This window comes from Aotus nancymaae, unplaced genomic scaffold (genome assembly GCF_030222135.1).
Source record: "Aotus nancymaae isolate 86718 unplaced genomic scaffold, 86718_ANA_hifiasm-v0.15.2.pri h1tg000049l, whole genome shotgun sequence".
In the NCBI taxonomy this organism is placed as follows: Eukaryota; Metazoa; Chordata; class Mammalia; order Primates; family Aotidae; genus Aotus; species Aotus nancymaae.
In genome coordinates, this window is record NW_026988463.1 from 35,299,304 (window position 1) to 35,318,558 (window position 19,255).

At 41.8% G+C, this 19,255-nt stretch overlaps 1 pseudogene; it reads right to left on the bottom strand.

Annotated features, from left to right (window-relative positions):
- Window positions 1-775: 775 nt before the first annotated feature.
- The window catches only part of LOC105708091 (breakpoint cluster region protein-like), a 197,487-nt pseudogene continuing 179,007 nt past the window's right edge, over window positions 776-19,255 (bottom strand).

Consider the following 19,255-nt stretch of genomic DNA (forward strand, 5'->3'; position numbering starts at 1 on the left):
CTTTCTACAAAATGTGGGCTGCAAATAATATGTCACAGGTGACTATTGTATTAAGAAATTGTATAGTGTAAGGTTGATACAAGGCATTGAGCTCAGTCCCAGAGGTAGAGTGAGCCATCAAATAAACTGCTTGGTGTAGCACATGCTACCTTCCAAATCTCCTGTGCCACACTCTCCCATCTCTCACTGTCATTCAGCCACAGTGGCCCTTTCTCTCTTTGGAAAGGGCCAAGTTCTTCCCCACTTAGGGCCTTTGCACTTGCAGTGCCCTCTTCCTGGGACACAGCAGCTTCCCCCACCTCTTTCACATGCCTGACTCCTTCTCATTCTTCTAGTAGCTGGTATTTGCAAGCAGTGTTGTAAGGTGATTGAGAGTATGTGCTCTGGCTTCAAATTTTGGCACTACTACTCACTGGCTCTGTGACTTTGAGCAAGTTACTTCTCTGCATCCCAATTCTTAAACTGTGCATTAGAGTCATAATATCTATTTAACTAGGTTGTTGTGAGGATTAAATAAATTCACATGTGTATATACACACATATTTAGCACTTAGAATGGTACTTAGTGTGTAGTAAAGCTCTGTAGAAGTGATTGCTATTATAAAATGTCACTACCTCGAGAGACTTTCCTTGCCCAGTTCATCTAGCAGTCTCCCCCAAACCGCTGTCATTAGTGCCATATTTTGACATATAATTACTGACATACTTGGGTATATTTCTATTATTTCATGCTATTTATCGTGCTTGAAAAAATGAATTGAAAAATGAATAGACACTTTGTGAGATTGTATCAAGAAATTGAACATATGTATAACTGAAGTTCCAGAAGGAAGATGAGGGAGAGGAGTGAAAAAATATTTGAAGAAATTTTAGCTGAAGTTTCACCAAATTTGGTCATACACAGTAGCCCACAGCTTCTCGAAATTCAGCTAATTCCAAGCAGGATAAACACAAAGGAGAATTTACCTAAGCTCATCATAATCAGACTGCTAAAGACAATGGTAAGGAAAACAAGGTAGGAGAATCACTTGAGTCTGGAAGGTGGAGGCTGCAGTGAGCCAAGATTGCACCATTGCACTCCAGCCTGGGCAACAGAGCGAGACGCCATCTCAAAAAGAAAAAGAAAAGAGCAGCCAGAGGGGTAATACACACTGTACCAGAATGACAGCCAGCTTTGATCAGAAACAGTGGAGGCCAGAAGACAGCACACTGATGTGTCAACAGCTCTGGAGGAAGAAAACCGTCATCTGAGATTCTACACCCAGTGCAATTTTCTTTTTAAATGAAGACACTATGAAAACATTGTCATATTTTTTAAAAAGCTAAGAAGGGTTGTTATCAGAAAGCATACAATGTAAGAAATGCCAAAAGAAATATTTCAGGCTCTTGGAGACCAAGAGCTGTGGCTTTTATCCTATAGAGTCTGTCTAACAGAATCTCATCACTGTAGGCATGCATTTGTTTTTAAGAGTTTATTGGATACCTGCTAGGTGTGAGGCACAGTACCAAGGCTTTTATCTGAGTCACTTCATAGCCTTAGAACAACCTGATAGCATAGGCACAGTACTGTTCTCATTTCTCAGGTGAGGAAATGAAGACATGGAGAACACAGGCCATGACACAGTCTGTGGTGCCATCATCCTAGATTCTCTGTCCAGTGAAAAATTCTGTTTTAAAATATGAAGGCAAAGCAAAGACACTCTCAGAGCATCAGATCAACAACAACAACAACAACAAACTAAGACAATATATTGCCAGACAACCCATAATATTGGAAATGCTAAAGGAAATACTTCAGCAGTGTGCTTCTAGGGAGTGTAATGATATTGATACACAACATGGATGCAGAAGAATTTTCAGTAAATTACAGGCACTGGAAGAAACTGTTGGGTGGATGAAGACGAGCTGAGCAATCCACAGCTTTCAAGGATCTGCTTACAGATTTGGGAAACTGTATTCCATTATCGGCCCAACTATCTTTGCAGAGCCATCTTCATCACTATTTTCTCTCCTCTACCCTCAGCCCAAATTCTACACGTAGAGCGATACTGGTGAGAGAACAAGCAGAGCCCGTGAAACCAGGTTGCTGGGCTTGAAGTCTGGTTCTGCCACTTTATGACCAAGGTGTTTATAGGATGAATGCAAAGTTGGCTTAACATTGGAAAACAGGCCAGTCAAATTTATCACATTAAGAGAATAAAGAAGAAAAATCACCTGATCATCGAACAGATGCAAAAGAGTATGTGACCAAATTTCAACAAACCATAGAAAATTAGCTGTGTCTATGAAAAACCTACAGCTAACATCATTCTAAATCATAAAATACTGAACGTTTTGCCCTAAGATCATGACAAAGCAAGGATGTCTGTGTGTATGACTTTTATGCGGTGTTGTACCAAAGGGTCTAGTCAGTGTAACAAGCATTAAAAAGAAATGAAAGGCATACAGATTGTAAAAGAGGAAGTAAAATTGTCTTTATTCTCAAAAGACATGATTGCATACATAGGAACTTCTAAGAAATCTGCTTCAAAAAGCCCTACCGTATCATTAGAGAAATGCAAATCAAAACTACATTGAGATACCATCTCACGCCAGTTAGAATGGCGATCATTAAAAAATCTGGAGACAACAGATGCAGGAGAAGATGTGGAGAAATAGGAACAGTTTTATACTGTTGGTGGGAGTGTAAATTACTTCAACCATTGTGGAAGACAGTGTGGCAATTCCTCAAGGACCTAGAAATAGAAATTCCATTTGACCCAGCAATCTCATTACTGGGTATATATCCAAAGGATTATAAATCGTTCTGCTATAAGGACACATGCACCTAAATGTTCATTGCAGCACTGTTTACAATAACAAAGACTGGAAACAACCCAAATGCCCATCGATGATAGACTGGATGGGGAAAATGTGGCACATATACACCATGGAATACTATGCAGCCATAAAAAATGATGAGTTCGTGTCCTTTGTAGGGACATGGATGAACTTGGAAACCATCATTCTCAGCAAACTGACAAAAGAACAGAAAATCAAACACCACATGTTCTCACTCATAGGCGGGTGTTGAACAATGAGAACACATGGACACAGGGAGGGGAGCATCACACACTGGGGTCTGTCGGGGGGAAATAGGAGGGAGCGGGGAATGGGGAGTTGGGGAGAGAGAGCATGGGGAGAAATGCTAGATATAGGTGATGGGGAGGAAGGCAGCAGATCACATGCCATGTATGGACCTATGCAATAATCTTGCATGTTCTTCACATGTACCCCAAAATCTAAAATGCAATAAAAAAAGCCCTACCAGAACTAGGTGAATATAGCAAGATCACAGAGTTTAAGGTCAATACATAAACTTAATATATGGAAATACAGTTGCATAATTTACACAAAATCAAAGAATGCAGTAGCATAAAAACCCTACAATATGAGAGTAAACACCAGTTAGAGTACTATCAGTACCCTTGCTGTGCTCACACTACTTGTATATACATGCACCTGCACCATGCACAAACAGAATCTGAAAGCAGCAGCCTGGGCAAGACTTCAGGTGACTATAAATAAGTAGCACTTATTTTTATGTTCCTCAGCTCTATCCTGTGTGGCTATGCCTCAATCTTCAATCTTTTTCAATCCAAGGCTTGTTGGGTATGGGTTGTGCTGGGAGGCTAAGAGGCTCAGGAGTTGATGTAGCAACGTTGAAGTGTTTGGGACCTTCCATGAGTCATTTTGGTGCTGCAGAAGGGGAGCCCAATTAGAGTGATTTCACAAAACAAATAGGAGAAGAGGAAATGAAGATTAGCAGCTGGGAAACTCTTCACAGTTTTAAGGTAAAGAGGGTAGAAAAACTGGGCCATGGTTGGAAGAGAATGCAGGCTGAAGCCAAACTTTTAATTTTTTTTCTAAGATGGGAGAAGTTGGTGTCCTGATGGGAACGATCCTAGTAGAGGTGGAGGACTGTTGAAGTGATGTCCCTTTGTGAGCAAGAGGGTGTTCACAAATGCAAGAAGATTGGGCTTAGAATGGATAAACTCTCTGTGTTCCCCAGTGACAAGGTCCAGGGCTACAGGCACAGGCAGGTTGGTGGGTGTGGGGGCGAAGCAGGTGCAGATTCTCTTTGGATTGCTTATATTTTATTTTGGAATAAGAAACAAAGAAATAGGGTGTTGGAAGTTTAAAGGGAGAGAAGTTCAGAAATTTTGCCAAACAGCAGGAGAAAGCCCTGAACTAGATAAACATGGTAGGACACTGGGTCACATCAGGGCCCCTTGAAGTTAAAATGAGGCCAGGCAGCATGGTTATGTGATTCTCTCCAGCTGTGCACAGCTGAATGGGAACAGGTGGAGTAGGCAAAGCATTAGGCTCAGCCAGGGGCTGTGGTTTTGCCAGATAAATAAGAGGAATGGAGAGAGAAGCAAGGGTATGATTATAATAGAGTCATGGAAAGGAAGTTTGATAAGGGGGAAAATGACAGGGATAAAAGGTGAGTGGGAAAAGGATTCTTTGCTTTGGCTTATGCTGTTCCTTCTAAATGGATTTCACTTCTACTCAAACTCACATGCAGACTTTAAGACCCTGCTCAAATATCATGTTCTCTCTGAAACTCCGTGGACTGGCTTTCTTCTGGGTGTCACAGCACTTGGCCCTTGTTTCCATTATAAGCATGGTCCCATCATAGGCACTTCCTTGTCCAGCCCATTGGCTTTTGAGAACTGTGACTGATGCTGTTACCTCCACGGCCCAAGCATTTACCTAATAGAGGCCAGGTACATAGACAGTTTTTAGTCTGTGTTTGCAGATTAAATAAAAACATACTGTCAGCAATCAAAAATCCCAACAGCATAAATTCTTGTTCAAAAGAAATGAAGGTCTACAGGTGTAATTTCAAATGATGTGATCACTAGTGGGGTCATGTTTGGGTGGTGTTGATGGTGGCTTTCTAAGGGTTCTTCAAATCATATCAGTGGGGGCAGAGTTCTCTTTCTGCCCCCTGCCATCTGGCCTATTTCTGGCTGTGCCACCTCATGGCCTGAGGCAGAAGCCTCAGCTGGCTAATTCCCCGGGAGTGTCTGCTCCTCTCCAGCTGTTTCTGATGCTGGGCAGGACAAGTTTTGCCAGTGAGCAACAGAAACATCTGGGAGGGCTCTGGGAAGGTGGCTCCACTGACAGCTATGTGCACTCCAAGATGAGATCCCATGCAGGTCTCCTGGTGAGTGGGATGTCTGCTAACAGAATCAATGGCCTTGTAGCTCCAAAAGACCTGCAACATGAATGCTTTTCCAGTGGAGGAGAAAGGGTCTATGTTTCTGCTAGAGACAGAAACACATGAAGACAGAGGAGCTAATCCAGCATCAGCACTCTCCCTCTCACATGCCCGCCCCCTTTATCCTCCCAGAGGAGGGATGGGGCCTCCTGGCCATCCTGGTTGAGGAGCCGATGCTCTGCCTCTTTCCTGACCTGGAGCAGCCTGGAGGTCTCATTGTGCCCTGGGCCATGACTACTCCACTTCCAGACAGTGTGGCTCCCCACGGTCCAGCACTGTGGTCCCAGCCCCCAGGCAAGACAGCCTCTGCAGTGGTGAGTGCCGACACCTGCCTCCTCCACAGTGGCTCCTCTGTCATGGCCTCCCTCAAAGCTAAGGCTGGCTGGGTGAAGTGAGGCTTGCCAACTGAAGCTGCATTCTTGGAGGCCCTGCACAAATGTAGCTGGAGTTGTCCCCCAAGACTGAACCCCAGCTCTCCCGCCTGTCCTTCCATGGCATCTCAGACTCTCCTGTGGTGTTGGCAAGAAAGAGAGGTTACATGGACAGGTGGTACTTTGCTGTACCCCAAGCTGAGCACACTGTTCATCGGGCTTGCTTGCCAGGACCTGTCCATACTCCTCAACAGAACCTACAAGGCCTACAAGGATCTATGCTAGGGGGCTGAGCAGCCACAGCAGCAGGGATGAACACAGCCATGTACCTTGGTTGTGGGTGTAGGAAAGCAGGAAACAGGTCGGACTGTGAAAGGCCATGAAAATTTTGTTTGATTGGGGGAAAAAAGCATTAGAGGCTAGAGTTTCAGAACTGCAATCACAAAGTTGGTTTATGTGTTGGCCTTAAGAGGACAGCTATGAAACCTTAAGAGTGATGCCCAGATGCATGGCTCAGTTGAATTGTAGGCTGTGCTGCTCCATAGTAGCTGCAGTCGTGGCTATTTAAAGTTAAATGAAATTTTGAGTTCAGTTTCTCAGTTATAGTAGCCACAAGTCAAGTGTTCAGTAGCCACCGAAGTGACTAGCACAGATAGGCAGCATGTCCATCACCACAGATGGTTTCACAGGGACTCCATGCTCTGTAGCCATGACCTCTGCTTCTCTGACACCACTGGCTCTCTCACAGGGGCAGAGCCTGCACCAGTTTTATCACGTGTTATTCCCAGTGTGGGAGCAGGCAAATGTGCAGAGGGGATGGGCTTGGCCAGAGCTGGTGCTCCATTGCTACCACGGCACACAGATCACAGTCACGTTCCTTGGTTAGTTTAGAAATACCTACATCATGCTGTGAAAATGAAGGCAGACAGAAATGGCTATGTTAATAGATCACTTCATGACATCTGTGAAAATATTTTCATACATAATATCACTTGAACCATTCAAACATATGAGAGAGAGCCAGAAAGATCATTTTTCTCCATTTTATAGGTGAAGCACCTGAGGCCCACAGCTATCAAATGGTAGAGGCAGGATTAGAACCCAGGTGTCCTCACATCTGTCCTGGGCTCTTTGCCCCACACTTTGTTTCTCCCCTGGTTTCCTAATCCTTTTTCTGTCACACAGCAGAGGCTCCTACACTCAGTCTGAAGGCTGCCTCCACCACCCACTTTCCTGAAGCAACATGATTCCTTCGTTTGTAAACTTTCAGCAGTTCCATTTCCGTCAACTGATACATGAAGATCTGTGTTCTAGAAAGATAGAATGAATTAACCAAGGTCACTGAACTAGTTAGTGGCAGAACCACAGCAGTACCTGCCTCTCCTGAGTCCCAGACCAGGGATAGGCAGTACAGTGCAGTGGAAAGCATGGCACAGGCTTGGCATCAGCCAAATTCAGGTTCCGCCACTTTTCTTGTAATCTTTGGCCACTAATTTAACCTCTTTGGCCTTCAACTTCCTTATCTTCAGAACGGAAACAACTGATGAGTGTAAGGTGACGGAACACACATGAAGTGCATGGTGGCAGATGCCCAGTCCATGTTACCTGTGGTTCTTCCCGTGCCCCTTTTCCTCTACTGCATGTATGAATGCCTGAGCAGAGAGAACTGAGGTCTCACAGTCATCATTCTTGTGAAAGATGCAGTGCTTCCTGTTAGTGTCCTTAATACTTTCACATGCATGTGGAACACCCGGGGAGCTTGCTGAGATGCTTGTTTTCATCAGTGTACCCGGGGTGGGTCCTGTGGTCCTGGCTTGCTGACACAGTCTGATGGTGCCAGTGCAGCTCGTCTGCAGACCGCATTTTATGTGGAAGGCTTGTTATGTTAACAGCCACCACCAGCTGCACTCCCATGACACAGCTGAAGCAAAAGGAGAAAGACAGGTAAATACCTCCACCTGCATGAGCAGTGAGGGTCCACTCTCTGCATTCTTCCCTTCTCTGTGAAATTCCTGTTAGCCTTTCCAGCAGGAGTTGATTTCTTCTCTGTATCACCACAGCAGTTTTTCATGTTCTCTCTCCTAGCATTTGGGGATGCGTGCCTCTTGTTATGGATTCCTGTGTTAAGATGTTCTGGATGTTATGTTGTGGATTTCTGTGTTAAGATACTGAGGACACAGCCAGGGCACATAGTAAGTCTACATCAGCAGATGATCAGTGTTTGATGGTCGTGTGCTGTAGTGAGATGGCACAGTGGAGGAGAAAGAACTGTCTACAGCTTGGGAACAGCACTGCCACCGACCCTTGGCCATGCTGTGCCATCCTCTGTCTTTGTTTTGCTTGTGTGGATGAGGTAGTGAGAGGGCAATGAACAATATCTCATAGTAGTTTCTACAGAAAAGTTCAAACACTGTTTGCCAAATTCCAAGGGGAGATGGAAAATAGGAAGGAAGCTTTCTTAAGTCCAGAAAGACGATACTGTTCCTGATGGTCATGGGGTAGCTTGCATCATTAAAGCTACTGAAGAGTTAGAAATTGGGATGTTAGAAAACAACTGTTTGAAGGCACTGATGAGCAGTCAAAACTCTGGCAGGAACTGGAAGACATTTGACTCTTCAAAGAACTGAGATCAAATTTCCATGGCCTTTCCTGGAACAGATCCCAGATATTCAGTGTACGATGAAAAACTGCTAGCAGTATGAGCAAATGTTAAAGTTGACCCACAGTTTAGAGAACTCAGTACATAGAAACAGACCAGAATAGACCCAGACTTTGGAGCTAGCCTACAGAGACTTTAAAAATAAATATATTAACTGGACACATCCAAAGTACAATTACCGAAAGACTCTGGATGTAAATGAAAGGTCGCAGGGTGTGGTAGAGGAACCAGAAAGGAGCCCAATGGAGCTGGAAAGGATTCCAGAGCAGAGTGAGCTGGAGAAGGGATCTGCTAATTCTGAGCATGAAACCACCCAAGTCTTATGTTCACCTTGAGCTACACGTGTGGAAAGACCCAAACCAGTGTAAAAAAGCTCTATGAAGTGAGCGCAGCTTGGAACTACCACACACAGGAGAGACAGAACTTGCAGTCTCAACCTAAACAGGTTGATTTCCTGCAGAAACTGAAACATCAACATTCTCCCAAGGATTATGGCAACCCACAGTCTACACACAACACAATGGCAACCCACAGTCTACACACAACACAACATGCACAACAGTCAGGATGTAATTCACAATTTCTCAGCTTATGGAGAGCCAGCAGAATTTAACCAGTTCTAATCAGAAGACACAGATGTGAACCTCCAGATAATACAAATGTTGGACATATACCCAGCAGTGAGATTGCTAGATCATATGGTCATTCTAGTTTTAGTATTTTGAGGAACCTCCATACTGTTTTGCATAGTGGCTGTGCTAATTTACATTCCTACGAAGAGTATATACAGCATTCCCATTTCTCCATGCCTTTGCCAGCATTTGTTATTATCTTTTTGATAATAGCCATTTTAATAGGGGAAATGATATCTCATTGTAGTTTTGATTTGCATTTTCCTAATGATTAGTGATGTTAATAATTTTTTCATTTACCTGTTTGCCATTTGTATGTCTTCTTTGGAGAAATGTCTGTCCAGACCTTTTGTCCATTTTGTAATCTGATTATTTGATTTTTTTTTTTCAGTCCATTGAGTTATTTGAGTTCCTTATATATTCTGACTATAGATTTCTTATTGGATGAAGAGTTTGAAAATACATTCTCCTATTCTGTAGATTGTCTCTTTACTTTGTTAATTTTTTCCTTTGCTGTGCATTTGCTTTTTAGCTTGATATAATCCCATTTGTCAGCTTTTGCTTTGATTACCTACGCATTTAAGGTCTTATGCAAGAATGTTTTAACTAGACTAATGTTTTGAAGTGTTTTCTCTATGTTTTCTTCTAGATGTTTCATGGTTTCAGGTCTTCCATTTACATGTTTAATCAATTTTGAGTTGATTTTTGTATAGGGTGAGAAATGGGGCTTTAGTTTCATTCAGACATTCATATGGACATTTATTTTTCCTAGCACCATTTATTGAAGAGACTATTCTTTTCCCAATGTATATTCTTGGCATCTTTGTTGAAAATGAGTTGACTGTAAATGCATGTATTTATTTCTGGGATCTGTATTCTGTTCCATTGCTCTGTGTGTCCATTTTTAAGCCAGTGCCATGCTGTTTTGTTTATAGCTTTGTAATATATTTTGAAGTCAGGTAATATGATACCTCCAGTTTTGTTCTTTTTGCTCAGGGTTGCCTTGGCTGTTCTGATTCTTGTGTGGTTTCATAGAAATGGAATTTTTGTTTCTATTTCTTTAGAGAATACAGAATGATATTTTGATAGACATTGACTCTGCAGATTTCTTTAGGTAGTAAGGACATTTTAACAGTATTGATGTTTGCAATGATGAACATGGGATGTTGTTCCATTTTCCTGTCCTTTTTAATTTCTTTAACAAATATTTTATAGTTTCATTGTTGAGATCTTTCACTTTAAGGTTATTTCTAAGTATTTTTTTGTAGCTACTGTAAATAGGATTGCTTTCTTAATTTATTTTTTAGACGGTTTGCTATTGACAGCATATAGAAATACTACTGATTTTTATACATCGATTTTGTATCCTCCAATTTTGCTGAATTCATTTATCAGTTCCAACAGCCTTTTGGCATGGTCTTTTAAGTTTTCCTAAACATAAGATTATATTTTCTGCAAACATGGACAATTTTACTTCTTCCTTTTCAATTTGGATGCTCTTTGTTTCTCCTTTCTCATTGCTCTGGCTAGGACTTCTAGTACCATGTTGAATAACAGTGTGAAAGTGGACATTCTTGTCTTGTTACAGATTTTAGCAGAAAGGCTTTTAATTTTTCCCTGTTCAGTATGATGGTAGCTGTGGGTTTTACATATAAAGCCTTTATTGTTTTGAGGTATGTTCCTTCTATACGTAGTTTGTTGAGAGTTTTTATTGTGCAAGTTTGTAGCATTTTATAACTTTTTGTCATATTTTGAAATGAGCTTATGCTTTTTGTTTTTGAATCTATTATTGTGGTGTATCATGTTTATTCCTTTGTATATGTTGAACCCTCCTTGTATCCCTGAGATGAATCTCACTTGATCGTCATGAATTATCTTCATAATATATTGTTATAAACATCAGGGATGTTTGCTTTTTTGTTGTATCTTTGTCTGTTTTTGCTATCAAGATCGTGCTTTATAGGATGAGTTTAGATGTATTCCATCGTCCTCAATATTTTGGAATAGTTTGAGAAGAATTGGTGTTAGTTCTTCAGATGTTTGGTAGACATCTGAAGAAGCCATCATGTCTTGGGTTTTTCTTTGATGGGAGTTTCTTTATTACTGCCTCTATCTTGTGACTTGTTGGTCTGTTCAGGTTTTCTATTGCTTCATGATTCAACCTTGCTAGGTTATATTTGTGTAGGAATTAATCCATGTCTTCTAGATTTTCCAATTTTTGGCTATTGTTGCTCATAATAATCTCTGATGGTCCTTTAAATTTTTGTCTTATCAGTTGTAATGTCTCCTTTTTGTCTCTGATTTTATTTAAATCTTCACTCATTTTTTGGTTAATCTAGCTAAAGGATTGTCAATTTTGTTATCTTTTCAAAAACCAAAGTTTTGTTTCATTGATATTTTATTTATTTCTGCTCTGAACTGTGTTATTTATTTCCTTCGAATTTGGGGTTTTTTTTTTTCTTACTTTTGTACTTCTTTTAGGGACATTATTTTGATTTTTTTCTACTCCGCACTATAATTTATTTTAATTAATTTATTTTTATTATACTTTAAGTTCTGGGATACATGTACAGAATGTGCAGGTTCGTTATATAGGTATACACGTGCCATGGTGCTTTGCTGCACCCATCAACCCATCATCTACATTATGTATTTCTTCTAATGCTATCCCTCCTCTAGCCCCCCACCCTCCAACAGGCCCTGGTGGATGATGTTCTCTCCCTGTGTCCATGTGTTCTCATTGCTCAACTCCCACTTATGAGTGAGAACATGCAGTATTTGGTTTTGTGTTCCAGTGTTAGTTTGCTGAGAATGACAGTTTCCAGCTTCATCCATGTCGCTGCAAAGGACATGCACTCATCCTTTTTTATGGCGGCATAGTATTCCATGGTGTATATGTGCCACATTTTCTTTATCCAGTCTATCATTCATGGGCATTTGGGTTGGTTCCAAGTCTTTGCTATTGTGAATAGTGCTGCAATAAACCTATGTGTGCATGTGTCTTTATAGCAGAATGATTTGTAATCCTTTGGGTATATGCTCAGTGATGGGATTGCTGGGTCAAATGATATTTCTGGTTCTAGATCCCTGAGGAATCACCACACTGTCTTCCACAATGGTTGAACTAATTTACGCTTTCACCAACAGTGTAAAAGCATTCCTATTTTTCTACATCCTCTCTAGCATCTGTTGTTTTCTGACTTTTTAATGATCGTCATTCTAACTGGCATGAGAAGCTATCTCATCATGGTTTTGATTTGCACTTCTCTAATGACCAGTGATGATAAGCTTTTTTTCATGTTTGTTCGCCAAGTAAATGTCTTCTTTTGAGAAGTGTCTGTTCATATCCTTCACCCAGTTTGTGATGGGGTTCTTTTTTGTTGTAAATTTGTTTAAGTTCCTTGTAGAGTCTGGATATTCGCCCTTTGTCAGATGGATAGAGAGCAAAAATTTTCTCCCATTCTATAGGTTGCCTGTTCACTCTGATGATAGTTTCTTTTGCTGTGCAGAAGCTCTTTAGTTTAATTATATCCCATTTGTCAATTTTGGCTTTTGTTGCCATTGCTTTTGGTGTTTCAGTCATGAAGACTTTGCCCATGCCTATGTCCTGAATGGTATTGCCTAGATTTTCTTCTAGGGTTTTTATGGTTTTAGGTTTAAGTCTTTAATCCGTCTCGAGTTAATTTTTGTATACAGTGTAAGAAAGGGGTCCAGTTTTAGTTTTCTACATATGGCTAGTTTTCCCAACACCATTTAAATAGGGAATCCTTTCCCTGTTGCTTGTTTTTGTCAGGGTTGTCAAAGATTAGATGGTTGTAGATGTGTGGTATTATTTCTGAGGCCTCTGTTCTGTTTTATTGGTCTATATATCTGTTTTGGTACCAGTATCATGCTGTTTTGGTTACTGTACCCTCGTAGTATAGCTTGAAGTGAGGTAGCATAATGCCTCCTGCTTTGTTCTTTTTGCTTAAGATTGTCTTGGCTATACGGGCCCTTTCTTGGTTCTATATGACATTTTAAGTAGTTTTTCTAATATGAAGAAAGTCAATGGTAGCTTGATGGGAATAGCATTGAATCTGTAAATTACTTTGGGCAGTATGGCCATTTCCACAATATCGATTCTTCCTTTTAACTCTGTTTCTTATTTCTTTGAGCAGTGGTTCGTAGTTCCCCTTGAAGAGCTCCTTCACGTCCCTTCTAAGTTGTATTCCTAGGTATTTTATTCTTTGTAGCAATTGTGAATGGGAGTTCACTCATGATTTGGCTATTATTGGTGTATAGGAATGCTTGTGATTTTTGCACATTGATTTTGTATCCTGAGACTTTGCTGAAGTTGCTTATCAACTTAAGGAGTTTTTGGGCTGTGACGATGGGGTTTTCTAAATATACAATCATGTTATCTCCAAAGAGAGACTATTTGACTTCCTCTCTTCCTATTTGAATACACTTCATTTATTTCTTTTGCCTGATTGCCCTGGCCAGAACTTCCAATACCATATTGAATAGGAGTGGTGAGAGAGTGCACTCTGGTCTTGTACCAATTTCCAAAAGGAATGCTTCTAGCTTTTGCCCATTCAGTATGGTATTGGCTGTGGCTTTGTCCTAAGTAGCTCTTATTATTCTGAGATACGTTCCATCAGTACCCAGTTTATTTAGAGTTTTTAGCATGAAATGGTGTTGAATTTTATTGAAGGCCTTTTCTACATCTACTGAGATAATCATGTGGTTTTTGTCATTGGTTCTGTTTATGTGATGGATTACAATTATTGATTTGTGCATGTTGAACCAGCCTTGCATCTCACGGATGAAGCTGACTTGATTATGGTGGATAAGCTTTTTGATGTGCTGCTGGATTCAGTTTGCCAGTATTTTGTTGAAGATTTTCACATTGATGTTCATCAGGGATATTGGCCTGAAATTTTCTTTTTTTGTTGTGTCTCTGCCAGGTTTTGGTATCAGGATGATGCTGGCCTCATAAAATGAGTTAGGGAGGAGTCCCTCTTTTTCTGTTGTTTGGAATATTTTCAGAAGAAATTGTACTAGCTCCTCTTTGCACCTCTGGTAGAATTCGGCTATGAATCCATCTGGTCCTGGGCATTTTTTGGTTGGTAGGCTGTTAATTACTGTCTCAATTTCAGAACTTGTGATTGGTCTATTCAGGGATTCTACTTCTTTCTGGTTTAGTCTTGAGAGGTGTATCTGTCCAGGAATTTATCCATTTCTTCTAGATTTTCTAGTTTATTTGTGTAGAGGTGTTTATAGTATTCTCTGATGGTAGTCTGTATTTCTACGGGATCAGTGGTGATATCCTTTTTATCATTTTTTATTGTCTATTAGATTCTTCTCTTTTTTCTTCTTTAGTAGTCTGGCTAGTGGTCTAGCTCTTTTGTTAATCTTTTCAAAAAGCCAGCTCCTGGATTCATTGATTTTTTGAAGGGTTTTTCATGTCTCCATCTCTTTCAGTTCTGCTCTAATCTTAGTTATTTCTTGTCTTCTGCTAGCTTTTGAATTTGTTTGCTCCTGCTTTTCTAGTTCTTTTAATTGTGATGTTAGGGTATTGATTTTAGATTTTTCACACTTTCTCCGGTGGGCATTTAGTGCTATAAATTTTCCTTTGTTTTAGCTGTATCCCACAGGTTCTGGTATATTGTATCTTTGTTCTCATTGGTTTCAAAGAACATCTTTATTTCTGCTTTCATTTCATTATTTATCCAGTAGTAATTCAGGAGCAGGTTGTTCAGTGTCCATGTAGTTGTGCAGTTTTCAGTGAGTCTCTTAATCCTGAGATCTAATTTGATTGCACTGTGGTCTGAGAGACTATTTGTCTGATTTTTGTTCTTTTGCATTTGCTGAGGTGTGTTTTACTTAAAATTATATGGTCAATTTTAGAATTGATGTATTCAAATTAGAATTGCTGAGAAGTATGTATATTCTGTTGATTTGGGGTGGAGAGTTCTGTAGATGTCTATTAGGATGCTTGGTGCAGAGCTGAGTTCAAGTCCTGAATATCCTTGTTAATTTTCATTCTCATTAATCTGATATTGACAGTGGGGTGTTAAAGTCTCCCACTATTATTGTGTAGGAGTCTAAATCTCTTTGTAGGTCTCTAAGATAAAGGCTCTATTATTGTGTGGGAGTCTAAGTCTCTTCATACATCTCTTAAGAAGTTGCTTTATGAATCTGGGTGCTCCTTTACTGGGTGCATATATATTTAGGATAGTTAGCTCTTGTAGCATTGATCCTTTACCATTATGTAATGCCCTTTTTTGTCTTTTTTGATCTTTGTTGGTTTAAAGTCTATTTTATCAGAGACTCGGATTGCAACCTCTGCTTTTGTTTTTCTTTCAATTTGCTTGGTAAGTATTCCTCCATCGCTTTATTTTGAGCCTATATGTGTCTTTGCACATGAGATGGGTTTCCTGAATACAGCACAATGAAGGGTCTTGACTCTATACAATTTTCGTCTGTGTCTTTTAATTGGGGCATTTAGCCCATTTACATTTAAGGTTAATATTGTTATGTGTGAATTTGGTCCTGTCATTATGATGCTAGCTGGTTATTTTGCACATTAGTTGATGCAGTTTCTTCATAGTATCATCAGTCTTTATATTTTGGTGTTTTTGCAGTGGCTGGTACCAGGTTTTCCTCTTCATATGTAGTGCTTCCTTGAGCTCTTGTAAGACAGGCCTGGTGGTAACAGAATCTCTCAGCATCTATTTGTCTGTAAAGGATTTTATTTCTCCTTCACTTATGAAGCTTTGTTTGGCTGGATGTAAAATTCTGGGTTGAAAATTCTTTTTTTTTTTTTTTTAAATGTTGAGTATTGGCCCCCACTCTCTTCTGGCTTGTAGGGTTTCTGCAGAGATGTCTGCTGTTAGTCTGATGGGCTTCCCTTTGTGGGTAACCCAACTGTTTCCTCTGGCTGCCCTTAACATCTTTTTCTTCATTTCAATCTTGGTGAATCTGATGATTATGTGTCCTGGGGTTGCTCTTCTCGAGGAGTATCTTTGTTGTGTTCTCTGTATTTTCTAAATTTGAATGTTGCCCTGTCTTTCTAGGTTGGGGAAGTTCTCCTGGATAATATCCTGAAATGTGTTTTCCGACTTGGTTCCATTCTCCCTGTCACTTTCAGGTATACCAATCAAATGTAGGTTTGATCTTTTCACATAGTCCCATATTTCTTGGAGGTTTTGTTTGTTCCTTTTCATTCCTTTTTCTCTAATCTTGTCTTCACACTTTATTTCATTAAGTTGCTCTTCAGTCTTTGATAGCCTTTCTTTCGCTTGATCAATTTGGGTCTTGAGACTTGTGTATGTTTCTCGAAGTTCTCATCAGCCAGCCACCATCATTTAGATTTTTAAGGTCTTTATTTACTTAAATGTAGTGACCAAGTGCAAAAGGAAGTGGCTGGAAAAACTAGGAAACCATTTTTAAAAGTCAGGGAAGAGCTCTGGGTTGATATTGACACCAAAGAATGTGCAGGAGGTGGTGTGACAGCCCCACACGCTGCTAACCAGAGGGAAGGTGCACTGAGCTGCTGGCTGGAGTGTGTGTTTCTTCCAGAACTGTTTGCTGCCTCCAGGAAGCACCCTGCACACTTGTGCTTTAGTGTCCCCCTGTACCTACTTGGCCATTTACTGCTTTCCTCATCTGCTATGCAGGGATAACATGTGTCTCTCAGACCTATGAGGAAAATTTTAAGTGGCATCCCATGTCATGTGCCTGACACATAGGGTCTTACCTGTTTCATGAGGTTTCTGTCAGCCTGCAGTCCTGGAAGAAAAGCCTCTCTTCAAATCCACTGCTCCCAGGTATCCATTCAACAAAAGCAATGTAGGACGTCATAATAATGTTGGCCTCGTGCAAGTGTGCATAGCAGTAATGGGGTCCCCAGGACCTCTGAGTCCACACAATTCTCCTCCTGATTCTTGCCCAAGGGGAGCACACTGCAGCAGGGATTGAGGAGGGTGTCCAGAGCCCTGGGTACTTACACGGTGCTCCTGTTCTTTGAGTAGGTAATTGGGCATGTTGGCTTCCCTTGATTACCTTTTACATGATGCCTGAAGCGATGATTAGTCCCACTCAAAATGCATCAGTGTCATCTACCATAAGCTAGGCATAATTCCAGGGCACAGAATGTGGCCCTCTGCTGTCTTGGAGGACACGGTCAGCTAGGAGTAGAAAGACACAGACCCAGGAACCAATACAAGGCAGAGCAAGGTCCATGTTCTGATGAGGTCCCATGTGCTGTGGGAACAGGGAAGAAGAGCACAGGGTTTGGTGGGACTGGGGAGGCTCACACCCTGAGAACACATACAAGATGGCGGGAGTTCAGGTCCTGATGGGAGCCATGATCGGCAGAGGCCCTGGGTCTGTTCAGAGGCCCCACAACGCTTCAGCCCATACCCGCCACTTCTCCCCACCTTAGTCAGAGGCAAAGCCCAACTGCAGCCAGCATCTCCATCAAAGACTGAGAGAGGTAGAGTAAGAAGGGTGCCTGCCAGACACCCTGGGGCCCAGGGCCCCACTGCTCCCAGAGCCCTGCTGCCTGGGGGACAGCACCCCCTCCTCCCTCTGCCCCTCCCACACATGCACCATTCATGAAGGCTTTGTCTCCTGCTTTACAGGGAGCACAAGCTCTATCAGCATTCCTGGGTATGCCAAGATCACCGGCTGGGCTGGGTGAATGAGCGGTACCTTGGGTGAGCGGGGGGCGGTCTTGTTAAAAATACACCTTCCCAGTCTCCACGTGCAGAGAACTAGACTCATAATCTGGGTGGGACCTAGGATTTGCATAATTAGAAACCCCAGGTAGTTCTGGAGTGAAGCCAGGTCAGGGAGCCACCATCTCACTCCATACAGGGCCACTGCATGTGGGCTTGTGTTTTCATCCCTTGCTTCGGGGGATGCTTTTTAGCCACAAGGCAAGCTGCCTAAGAGCAGGGACCACACCTCATGATGTCTGCACACATTCACGTGGATGTGCACGTACACACACACACACACACACACACACACACAGACGGTGCTGAGCACAGCACCAGGCCTAAAGAGGGGCTGAGGATGGGCGGCATATCCATTGCAAGGGACCCTAGAGGCCATAGCCACCTGGCTATGGACAATAAAATCTAATAGACAATAAAAAGTGATAAAAAGGATATCACCACTGATCCCATAGAAATACAGACTACCATCAGAGAATACTATAAACACCTCTACACAAATAAACTAGAAAATCTAGAAGAAATGGATAAATTCCTGGACAGATACACCTCTCAAGACTAAACCAGAAAGAAGTGAACAAAACACAGTGAAGTGGCTAGAAAATAATGAGCTCTGGAGCAGGTCAAGGAGCCCAGCCAGCTGCGCCTACCTCACAGGTGCGTGCACCTGGGCCTCCTTCCTGCACCCGCTAAGCAAGAAGGCTCACCACAGGCACATCTGGGGGGTGACCCCTCCTTAACTACCCTTCTAGCTCCTACTGGTGAACATTTCCCAAGGATCTGAAATGTACGCCAGAGTGGCACGGAATAGCAAAGCGTGGCAGGATGTCTCCCGCGAGGGGTTATGTGGTCACAGATTATCATGCTGCATCCTGCCCTGAAGGTTTTCAGAGGCCACACTCCAGGTGTCAGGGACCTCACCCTGAGAAGCAGCGTCCGTGGGCAGGGACCAGTCAGTTACAAGCCCCATACAAAAAGGAATCTCTCAAGTGGCACTTTCCCCAAGAGTGAACCCTAAGCAGAGGCAGGAGAGGATAACATGAGGGATGAGGAAAGGGTGTGCTTTCTCTGGAAAGGGAGAGTTTGAGCACTGCGGGGAGCTTTAAAAAATTGAAACCTCACCTGTAATATCAGCACTTTGGGAGGCCAAGGCAGGAGGATCACCTGAGCCCATGAGACCTGCCTGGGCAATATAGTGAGACCTTGTCTCTATTTAAAAAAAAAAATTCAAAAAAATTAGCCAAGCATGGTGGCACGTGCCTGTAGTCACAACTATTTGGGAGGCTGGGATGGGAGCACTGCTTGAGCCTGGAAGGTGGAGACTGCTGTGAGCCAAGATCATGCCATTGCACTGCAGCCTGGGTAACAGTTGGAGACTCTCCCTCAAAAAGCAAGAACAAAAAAGATATTTCTATGGACTCTGGATTATAATGATCTATCGATGTGGGTTCACTTTTATGGTGGTGAGACTATTCTGTAAGATATCATGGTGGATACACATCATTCTACATTTGTCAAAACCCATAAAATGTGTAAAACCAAGAATGAACTCTACCTAATGTCAACTATGAATTCTGGGTGATAATGATGGTTCACTGTGGGCT